The sequence below is a fragment of the Alexandromys fortis genome, unplaced genomic scaffold (genome assembly GCF_014885135.2).
Source record: "Alexandromys fortis isolate MF-2015 unplaced genomic scaffold, M_Fortis_MF-2015_v1.1 scaffold_104, whole genome shotgun sequence".
In the NCBI taxonomy this organism is placed as follows: domain Eukaryota; kingdom Metazoa; phylum Chordata; class Mammalia; order Rodentia; family Cricetidae; genus Alexandromys; species Alexandromys fortis.
Window position 1 is genome coordinate 4,962,732 of NW_026068000.1, and position 11,883 is coordinate 4,974,614.

The 11,883-nt window shown below is 46.4% G+C and overlaps 1 long non-coding RNA gene across 1 annotated transcript in view; it reads right to left on the reverse strand.

Annotated features, from left to right (window-relative positions):
• The window catches only part of LOC126512750 (uncharacterized), a 43,016-nt gene extending 31,373 nt beyond the window's left edge, over positions 1-11,643 (reverse strand). The window contains exon 1 of the long non-coding RNA XR_007595145.1: positions 11,401-11,643. This is a non-coding gene — a long non-coding RNA (uncharacterized lncRNA). The remainder of the gene's footprint in view (positions 1-11,400) is intronic.
• Positions 11,644-11,883: the final 240 nt, after the last annotated feature.

Below are 11,883 nucleotides of genomic sequence, written 5' to 3' on the forward strand. Positions count from 1 at the left end.
ACGCGTACTTAGCGGCCCGTGATGTCATCAAACGAGCCACACCCTAAGGTACAATCTTTTTTTAATGATACGGCGACCACCGAGATCGACGCGCTTGCCCGACGCGGCGCTGTGCGGGGAGGGGAGAGAGAAGAGAGAGGGGAGGGGAGGGGAGGGGAGGGGAGGGGAAGGGAGAGGAGGGGAGAGAGAAGAGAGAGGGGAGGGGAGGGGAGGAAAAGAGGGGAGATAAAAGGACCCAGGTCCTGGGTCCTCCAATACATAGACACACTTCACTGGGCCTTACAGCTTGCAGCCTTGGTGTCTGGGACAGACTCCTCTCAGATGATGCGCTGGCTGCTTCATCTACAAAGCAAAGCAGATAAACCGCCTGCAACTCAGAGCCACAGTGACTGTCTGTGGGAGCACAGGGGTGAGAGCACGCATGCACACGGACCAAAGGGAAGTCAGAGAGAAGGGGAAACCAGACACAAAGCCGAAATGCAGATAAAACAGCTCAGCATGGCCTTCAAGGGCACTTTAACCCCCATCCTGGCCCCAAGTGTAATGTCTGGCCCATAGCAAGACTCAGATACTTTTTTGACTCTATAAAAAAAAAAAAATGAACAAATGGCTGTATTAATGATTCTGTAAGTATCTTTCCTGTTACTTGTACAAGGTCAGTCCAGCTTCTACAATTGTTCTACTTCTATGGCACTGGGCCTTCATGTGAGGCAAGTCCCAAATCACTGAGCTATACCCCCAACTCTCTGTCCCAGTTTGTGATGTGGGAGTGTCATATATCAATCTGTGATTTCATTGGTTAAGCAATAAAGGAACTCCTTGGCCCTGATAGGTTAAAACATAGGTGGGAGGAGTAAACAGAATAGGATGCTGGGAGGAAGAGGAAGTGAGCTCAGACTCTGCTCTGCTCCCAGAGAGAGCCGACAGCTCTGCTCTCAGGAGCAGAGATGCCATGCTCAGCTCTCCCAGGTAGACGCGATAGCTCTGCGCTCTGAGGCAGACGCATGAAGCTCAGACCCAGGATGGACGTAGGCTAGAATCTTCCTGGTAAGCGCACCTTGGGGTGCTTACACACATTATTAGAAATGGGCTAAATTAATATGTGAGAATTAGCCTAGAAGAGGCTAGATAGAAATGGGCCAAGCAGTCTTTAAATGAATACAGTTTGTGTGTTGTTATTTCGGGCATAAGCTAGCAGGCGGCTGCGGTGCTGGGAACGCAGCCCCGCCGCTCCTATTTCAACAAGTTTGTATCCCAAGGTTGCACCTCAGAGTTACCACTGGAGACTATAGCATAGATAATGTGTCCGGCTGCTCAGGTATCCCCACGTAAAACAGACTGGGTAGTGAGAGGACCCACATGTGTGACACAGTGTTAGGGACTGAGTGGACATCTAGCTCATTCTTCTGTAGTACAGACACTGAGAACACACACTTTCATTATATAATCCGCTAGGACCTTATGCAGCTCATGGCTGACCTCTGTGAAGCATGGGCCAGGGGAATGGAGCAGAAGCCAAGACAAGTTTCGGTCCCGGGGTCGTGCGTGTGGCAGCAACTCTTACTAGAGCCAGTTGGAAGAGCACCCTGCCTACAAGTGTCTTAGATGCTTCAGGGTGAATTTTAGCTTACACTGGGCTCACTTTGTTGGTACCAATTGTAACTGTATTCCACGTAGGTATTTTCTTCAATCTCAGAGGTCAGTTACATTGAAACTATCTCCAATGTTTAGGGATTTTCCTACTAGATTGATTTTCATATTACAAATAAATAAAGCAAAAATTTAAAAACATGGTGGAAGTTTGATATCTCTCCTCAAAACCCACAGGTGTGTGTCTGTGAGTGAGTGTGGCAGGGGGCGAAGGCACAGAAAAGTGTGAGTGTATGAGTGAATGTGAGTGTGTATGAGTGTGTGTGTGACTGCATGTGTATAAGTGTGTGTGTGTTGTGAGTGAGAGTAATAATGTGTGAGACAGAATCTTTTACACAGCCTTTGAAAAGTGACCGAAAATGGTTACTTCCAGTTCATCACCCTATAATCCCCAAAAATTCAATAAGTCATATTATTGAAAAAAGCAATAGATCTTATTACTTCCCAATGTTGGTTTTGTTTTTAAGAAAGTCTTACTATGTAGCCCAGGCTGCCTTCAAACTTGGAATCCTCCTGTTTCAGCCTCCTCATTACTGGAACTACAGGCATTTGCCACCACACCCAAGTAAATGCCTGAGATTTTAACACAATGAAAAGACATAGAAATTAAATTCTGAGCCGGGCGGTGGTGGCGCACACCTTTAATCCCAGCACTTGGGAGGCAGAGGCAGGAGGATTTCTGTGAGTTCGAGACAAGCCTGGTCTACAAGAGCTAGTTCCAGGACAGGCTCCAAAAACCACAGAGAAACCCTGTCTCGAAAATCAAACAAACAAACAAAAAGAAATTAAATTCTCCTCAGCACTGGTCATTGCAAAGGAGCAGAGTTTTGTAACATTAATGATGCTTCTAAATCAAGAAGGTGACTCTTATTCCCAGGAAGTTGTAAATTCTTGAAAGGTAGAGATATATGCACACATATGTGTGTGTTATATATAAAATATGTTCTCCATGAAATATGTTAATGGCAATTTTACAGCTAAAAACAAATACAAGAATGCATGAATTTGTGGAATGATTTCTGCATTTTCCTGTAGATGGACTACAGTCTAGATTACAAGAAAGACATATAATGCTAATCTGACTGATCTGCAGCTTGATGCGGTCTTCTTGCCTTGCAGAATCTCTGTTAGCAAGTCGCCTTTTGCCTTAGATGTGTTGTACAATCCCCACAACTTCCCAAGAGCAAGCTCAGCTTCCTACAACCCAATCAGCCCTAGGTCCTCACAAGTAACCTCAAACTCCAAATATCAGGAGAAAGAGAAAGGTAAATGTGGCCGGACAGAGGAGGTCTTCTGCATCCATAGCTGTGGTTGTCAGCCAGCCCTTTTATTCGATTTGATTTTATTAATTATATAATATGAAAGGCATCTGTAGGAAAAAGGCTGCTTAAACTAATTCTCACTGAGTTTGTATTTTTTAGGACTTCAAGGCAGATTTTAAAGTAGAGACATGTAGATACTGTTTAATTATATGTCATGCTTCAGCTAAAGCTCTTCCCGTGGTTTCCTGTTGTCTATTGTATAGATTCTGCCTGACTCACAGAATGCATGCCTACCACTGCTAGGATCAATGCTCTTCCTGCTACAGCATTCTCCCACCTCCCTATCATACACCTCTCAGAGAACCGTCAACATCTCAAATACATAGGAAAACAGAAGGGCCGTATACCTATATCTTTCACAGCCCCTCACTTGTGCAGAAGCCATCGGTTTAGCCCCTTTTTCATGGCTGGCCTGGAGGAGAAAACACCGCACAGAACATCATACCCACATTCTGGTCCATCGCTGTCGCTGAAGACAACAGGATACACTTTCTTTCCTGTCTCCAAGAAGAAAGAGGCTGAGCTCTTCACTCTTTGCAACAGGACAAAGTAATACTAAAACTTCTGAAGGTCTCTCATAGCCAAACTTAGGCCAACCCACGTGTATTTGCCCACAGAAGATGGGAAATGGTGTAGAGAACCATCTACAGCGGCCTCTTACAATTGTCAGAATTCTAATCCTAGGGGAGGAGGGGAGAAAGGATGGGCAGGCCAGGACTGCTCTGCTGTGAACACTGTGAGCAGGGATGGTGGGGCTGAAAAGTGGCTTGTGCAAGCTCACTCAAAGAGCATACAGGTCCTGATGTGTCTTTGGGATCCCAAAGGGCTGGGATTTCTGACATTGATGGGTAGCAGACACACAGATTAGCAGAAAAGAAATTGATGAATTTCTCAGTGGACGTGGAGGAAAGACGGCCAGGCTGTGAGAGAACTGGAATCCAGCTCTTACTGCTAACCAAACATTCTCACTAATGAAAAGAAGGAAGGCAGTAGAGATCACCAACAAACAATACAGGGCATCTCTCGTGTTCCCAAAGCTGTGATTTTTGGAACCCTTCCTAAGCTTCATGAGAGCCTAGCCAGCATTAAATGAAGGCTCGACCTCCCATGAACAGGACAACTTCCTCAGTTCTCACACAGTTTGTTCCAGGGCGGGTCTTTCATCCCCGTGCTTCGCTCTCTCCTGAGAGCCCTTTAGTTGCTGCTTAGCCCTCAGTCTCACAGAACGCAGAGCTCTGTTTACCACAGCAATGTTAAGCTGCCCCCACCTGAGATGGAAGTGTAGTCCTAAGGCATCTCAGAGATTTCCAGATTGACTAAATACCAGCCAGCAGTTTCTACAGTCAGGAAAGTGCTTCTAAAGCTGGAGAACACTAACACAACCATCACGAAGTGCTCCCCTGATTCCCACCTCACGGTGGTCACTGCCACTGTGCAGAGGGGCGACTCCTTGAGAACAAAGACGAGGGTCAGCAAGAATGATTTAAAAAAAAGCCCATGTCCACTTTGGAAGTTAACTATACACACTCTATATACTGAAATGATTCGTCTTCATTGTGAGGATTGGCTAGATTTGGAATCACCTGGAAGACACACTCCTGGGTGTGGCCATGAAAGTGTTTCCAGGAAAGATTAACTGAGGAGAGAAAAATCACCCTATAGTCTGGGAACCCAGACAATTAGGGGAACGGATGAAAGCCAGAGGACCATCAGCATTCCCTGCTTCTAGCTTCCAGATCTGTGGAGACGGAAGAGGCCCTGCCTCATATTCTTGCTGCCATGTTTCCCCGTTATGATTAACTACAGCCAAAGCAAATCCTTGCCCCTTCGGTTGCTCCCATCAGGGATGTTGTCTCAGCGAGAACAGTTATACCCATAAAGGGACCAGTCTCCGTAATTATGGCTGGAAGTTCTGGGTAAGCATTCTCAGCTGCACAGAGATTCTTCGTGCATGTCAGGTTCTACTGGCTCAGAACATGCAGAAGAAATATGCGTGTCTCAGCAGACACAAAGGAAACTGGGGACTTCAGCACAATTCAGAGCGCTGCGACTGCTTCCTGCAGTATTGCCTCACGCTACACCCGCTCCCTCCTGAGTCCACGTCTACAGAAGTTATATGCATTGGCATTACTGCATCAGACATTTGTAAGAACTCCTAAAAATGTATTCAAAGAGCACAGAATTAAGGGTTCTACAAATTGAAAATGTCAGTGTGTCTGTCACACACTGGGACCAGGACTTGGTTTCCATTTCTCTTTTCTTTCTTTGGAGTCCCAGGGAAGCTATGGGTCTTCCTCAAATCAGGATGTGTTTGCTTTGCGGCTTGATACTGTAATGGAAAGTGCACGGCTGACAATTCATCTCTTCAGTGAGTCTAGAGTGGTAATATCTCAGGTATCATATGCATTCCATGGATATAGAAAAATAAGATAGCTCCCCACCTTCTCTTAGTCATTTGGATCGGTAAATGTTCTAATAAGGAAGACATATTCCCTTGGACCAACGTATTGGCACTACTGAGGTTTTTGACCAGTACGTCTCTACTGTCCAGCCACATCCCTGGTTTCTAATTGCCATGTCGCCGTTACCTCTCTAACATGATGACCCAAAATAGCTCCAGACATTGCCAAAGGGATCCCAATTCGATATGACCCTAATCTCTTCTCCTCAAGGCTCGTGGGCACTCTTGACTGGGCCCTCATTTTCCTGAAATGTGGCAAATTGCTGTTTCCTTTGCTGGAGATCAGCTGTGTGTAGATGAGCTATCCCGTATCTAAGAATCTCACATGCATCCACCCTGGAGGCTCGGCCCCCGTGGCTGACAAGAATGACCAGAGTCTTATATAAAACAAAGAGAACCTCCCCTGCTAATGGTTAAGGACAGTTTGGTCTTGATTTTTAATTAACTCCTGTTCCACATCCTTTAATACATCTGAAATTGTTGTCAGGGAGACAGCCACCACTCTAGGAGGTAAGGGCTAGGAGAAGGCAACGGGCTCTCTGTTCCTTGGTGCTCTTCCGGCACGCATGCCGCAGGCCTTCCGCCTCCGCAATCAGGGCTAGCCTGAGTAATGGTGGTCCACAGGAGATTCCAGATTCCTGCCTTCTCCTTTTACCTGGTTTAGAACCAAAGAGATGCACTTTGTGTTTCACCAAATGGAAAAAAGGAGGCGTGGCTCTGTGGGGAAAACCCGAGTTCTAAATTGTGTGCCAACCTGGCACTTAGACAGCACGTGTCTCTCGGCTCTGGGGATCATTAGATTCCGTATCCTTCGGCTTCGCCTCCTGCGTGTGGATCCTAAAGACTTGGAAAGGGTGGGTCATGAGTAACACAATATGACCTTTATTCTGATATTTGTATTGCCAGTATGCTGCCTACAGTTGCTTGGTCTGGGGAACCGTTTCCAAAGAGTATACACAGGGCCTTTTCACTCCCTCCTGCTCAGAAAAGAGCTGTTTCAACGCTGCAACATGCCACACAGGAGGCTCTGGTTGGTAGCGTCACCCCAGCCCCCTGGCACCCCTATATCCAAGGAGTCTGGGATGTTTGGTTGAAAATGTCACCCCAGCCCCTGGCATCCATGCTTCGGGGAGTCTGGAATGTTTGGGTGGAACCTTCCATTCCAGGCCTCCTCCTCTGGGAGTTGCCTCAGTCCAGACTCCACCTACAAGAAAGCCTGCCAAACAGTGGCCCCTCCCCCACAGAGGGTCAAGACCACTCCTCACAGTGTTAAAACTGCCCCACAGAGACTGAACACGAACCACGTGGTCTTTCCGGTCTTCATTTCCTGTCTCTTCCCTGAGGACTGGAAGGTCACCTGGGAGCGCTGGCATCCATTAAACCTGGGCTTTGTCAAATTCGGTTTGATTTGGTCTGGTTTGGATTATTGTGTACGTAGAGAGGCTTATCGGGCCACAAAAACTTTATAGTTTCTTATCTGGATGTCACCCGTGTGGCATTCCAAATCCAGAGACTGAAATGGCTTTACTCAAAGATCTTGATTTACTTAATTAACTTCTAGAAACCTTGGGATAAACCTGAGACACTTCCCTGGAATAGACTATGTTGTGGTTTGGAAATGAAATATCCCTGCAAAGTCTCCCATGTTAAAGACTTGATCCCCAGAGAGTCAGACTTCTGAGAGACAAACGGAATACAAGGGCTCTGATCAAAACAATGGGGTAAGTCATAAAAAAATCCATACATCAATAAATTTTAGTAGTGGGGCCTGCTTCCCGGAAGTAGGTCAATATGGGGTTGTGTCTTTGAAAAGCACCTCCTGCCTTTCTCTCCCCATCTCTCCTTCTCCCCGCTTTGATGGCCATCATGAGTTTTGTAGCCTCTGCCATGTTCTCCTAACATCAAGATGTTTCTACCTCAGATTAGGGCCAGCACAATGAAGCAAGGAACTGATCACTGCCCAGTGTCTCTGAAAGCACAAGTCAGGGGAAACTTCCCTCCTCTCACTGTGTTTAAGCCTGGTCAATTGTCAGGATGACAACACCTCATTCACTGGCTGCAGGGAGTCTCCAGCTTCATGGGACAGTCGTGAGACATACTTCCTTACCTTGCTGGGCTCGATATTAAACTAACAGCAAAAGAGAAAACCAAAACATGCATGATTCATAAAACTTGGGATTATAATAGAAATGCAAAATCACAAAGAGAAAACCAAAGCATGTCTTTTGACATAATAGGACCTAGGATGCCTCGGTCAACATCCAGGAACACACCCATTTCACAAAGCAATCTGCTTGGAAAGGAGAATGGACGCCGGGAAGACGGCTCAGCAGGTAAAGCCCCGTGCCACCAGCCTGAAACACACACAGGGGAGAAGCAGCTCCCACAGTTTGTCTTCTGACCCCACGTGTATCCTGGCATGTGCATGCACGTGTACACACACACACACACACACACACGCAATCTAGCTAACACTTTAAGTGGTATGAATATTTAAATTGTTTTATCTACAATTTTCCAAATAAAACATTTTCAGCTGGAGCTCACTATGTAGTTCAGCTTGGCCACAAATCCTCAGCAAGTCTCCTGCCTCAGCTCCCACTGGATTACAGGTGTAAGTCAAGAGGTTTTTTATCTTGGGAGTAGATGTTGCTTCTCAAGCAGCCCTGCCATCTCTGCTCTTGGCAAACTGTTTAACTATAATGCCCCATCAAGCAGGTCTATTCCAAATATCCCACCCTATTGTCATTGTGAATGTGTGGTCTTAATTTAAGGACCAGTAACAAAAGCTACAAGATACTTTGGAAAGAGAAATCCCTCATCACACACAAACCTCTGATCTTCCATTCCACCCAACTGTCAGGCAGACGGTTCCATAACTCATTTCCCCTCTTTGCCTATTTTTACCTCACCTCAATCCACTGAGGATTTCCAGAAACTTTTAAAAAGCACATACATCACAAAAAAATAAATTAGTTGAAGGAATCAGGACAAAAGCAAATGGGAAAAAGTAAGGTCAGAATTGTCACAGCATGGGGCCCTGTAGTGGCATTTCAATTGCATCTTAATAAATAAAGCCTGCCTGAAGATCTGAGAGTAAAACAGTCCCACTGGTTAGCCTTACAGACCAGGTTACGGTATCACACACCTTTAATCCCAGTAACCACCACAATAACATGCACCTTTAATCCCAGTAGCCATATTGGTTGCCATAGAAATCGGGTGGTGCATGCCTTTAACCCCAGAGATGCACACTTTTAATCCCAGCCCTAGAGAGGAATATAAAACGGGGGAGAGAGCTCTCAGACACAGTCTCATTCTGAGATTCCTGGAGGCAGGATCGCCATTTCAGACTGAGGTCTAGGTAAGAGGAAGTGGCTGGCTGTTTTGCTTTACGGATCTTCAGGTTGAACCCCAGTTTCTGACCCTGAGTTTTTATTAATTGTGCTTCACCATCCTAAAGGAAAACAATCTGCTGAAGAACAGTTCCGTTGCAAGGTGCAAGGATGTCCAGTCTGGAATGCCATCCCCGTGGCAACGCCTTCTAAGGAGGTAGAGGGACCACATCAGCACTTACCATCATTACTCTTTCAATTTCATAGCCGTTATCAACACCCAAGCCCTATCCAGCTGACCCTGGGTGGTTCTCACGGTTAAGAATGATGGGTAGGAAGGGAAGTTTCGAGGGTTTACCCAGTGACTCATTTCCCTGTCTCACTTCTCAAGTCTCAGTTTCATTGTATTTTCTTGACCTCTCATTGTGTACACTCCCGAAGATTTAACCATCCTAAACCCCACTGGATTCCAGACATGCTTGTAGGGCAACGCCTGCTCTATGCACTATGGTATGGTTCACGGTCAGGCAAGGGCCTGGAGATTGAAATACACCAAGAATGCTCCAAGAATGCTCTATTGTTGTGTTCCAGGGCAGCTTACATAGAATCACCTTCCACGCCCTCTCAGCTGCAAGCCCACCAGAAACCACTCCCCTGCCCTCAGGAACTCCTGAGGGTCTCCTGCTCAGAGCAACTTCAAGCAAAGGAAAACAAGTTGTTTACTCTGGCAGGCAGGGGAGTCACAGGAAATTCAGGGTCTGGGGGTCCACAGTCCCCAACACAAGCTCCCAGTCTGAACTAATAAGCAAAAAGAGAAACTGAATCTTAAACCCGTGACTCATTCATAGCGTGGGGAAATTGACAATGCAGTGGATAATGTCCCCGAAATCTGCCGCCATCTCCTCTCTAGCGAACCTATCATACAGGAAGGGAAACAAAGACAGCTGTTTCAAAGCTGGTCTTGCCCGTGGTCTCTCGGTTCGCGCTGTTTGCTGGTGATTTTCCCTTATCACCGAGCACGCCGAGCCTTGCTTTCTCCCTCAGTCACCGTCTGGATGACACAAAGACCAAAGGTTAGCAGCTAACTAGGTATGTGTTGGGCTACTTACAATGCATACATATAGATTTCCTTTAGAAAAGGAAACACAAATGTGTTCTTATTATAATATAGAATATAAAGTGTTCCTCTGTCCCTGCCACTTGGAACACCAGCCCAGAAACTCAATACACCTTTATATTAATCAGAGACGGTGATGTAATTTTTTTCCTCAAAAACATAGGCTACCTGTATGTGTGAAGAGCCAAGGTGATTCTCCATGCCTGCTTTCTACTCCGAACCTCCCATCATATGTACATCCTATGTCAAATAGTCGCCCCTTCGAAAGCCTTTTTCTGGGCAAGGAGGTAGATGCAGCAGGCAACAGAGAATATCATGAACACGGCTGCTTTCGTAAGAATAACTTCAAAGGAGAGACGGCCTGCCAACTCTGCTGAGTAATGGTCTTTGAAGACAGCATTAAGTCCTAGCGTGAAAGAGTGGAGAGCGAATATTTAATGGTATCTTAATATCCCCAGATCACGCAAAAAGCCAAGAGCCGGTCACGGTATATCAGCGGCTGGACATTTTAATACCATTAGACAACAATTTTTTCCAGTTGGAGTAATAGAGTTACCCAAAGTAGCAAAAAGAGGAGGGAACAGAATCGAGCTTATAAACGGCCTGAAAATCCGTCCTTTCCAATTGACTCTTAATGTGGATGTGGAAACCGGGGTCGGCAATCAATTGGCTCATTTGGTTAACAATCTGGCGGGAGCCTCGATAAATTTTGAGGCTTCTCTGTGAAGTGATCTTGGACTAATTATTCTCAGGACCGGTCCTCTACAGTTCCTCTCACTCTTGGGACATGAGCTGGCGTGTCACTACTGCCACATTTTCCACTCCTAATAAAAGTGAGTTAATGGAGAACTCCATATGTCTTCCCTAAGTATCCATGGGGATGGGATCCAGGACCCAGAGTCCCCGCAGAGACCAGGGTCTGTAGACGCTCAAGTACTAATATAAAACCAGAAGTATTCTCACATGACCTGCTTTTATACATGCTTTAAGTCGTCTCTAGATTACGTGTGTCTAATTAACTATAACATCGTGTAAACAGTTGCTACAATAGTTAAAGAATAATGACGAAAGGAACCCACTATTTTCACAACCATCTTAGAATTGAGGTTATATTTTCGGCTCACAGTTGGTTGACTCTGAATACAGAACCGGCTATAAGAGGATTAACCTTATCTAGAATTTTATACCAGGCAGTGGATGCTTGGTGAGGCTGGAGCAGAGAAAACGCAAGAACCCTGCTCTGTCACAGAAAATAACCAGGCAGCGGGGAGGGACACCAGAGCCGAAATCAGACTCAGAGAGGAGAGTTTGCTGAGCGGTCTCTTGACCTGGATTCTTACCTCTCCGCCTCCTCCACTAGTCTACCTCCGTCCCAATAGCAAATAGCATGGTCCATACAGTCCATGCTGTTCCCTTATCGAGAGAGAGCTGCCTAAAGGCCATGGCTCTCCTTTGGTTAATAAGCCTAAGCTTAGCCAAACAAGGTAAACAGAACATCCGTTTGGTCAGGCCTACCGTAGGCGCTCCAGTCTGGGCAGCGTAAACAGATGTGGTTCCCCATCCTGATAGAACGTGAAGTCTGAACTCACACACTGGTAGGTTAGGATCTTCTGATGGCGCTTCTTAGGAATATCTCTTAAGATGAGCCTCTTCACCGGCACAAAGAACTCCAACCAAACCAAATTAGACTGAATCAAAAATGCCCACGTTGAATGAATACTGCTCTCTCGGGTGGCCGGGAACAAGAGGCAGAGACACAGAAGGCAGAGGGGGAGAGCTCACGCAAAACCTGAAACCCACGTCGTCCCCCCCACCCCCGAACCTAAAGAGCCTATGGGAGTGGTCCTGACCCTCCCTGGGGAGGGGTCAGCATTTGGCGGTCTTTCCCAGAGGTGGAGTCCGGAGTCTAGCCCAAGGCAACTCCCAAGCGAGGGGCCTTGAGATGGAGCTTTTCGCTCCGTTGGCGCCCCAAGGATGCCTGCCAGGGGCTGGGGTGAC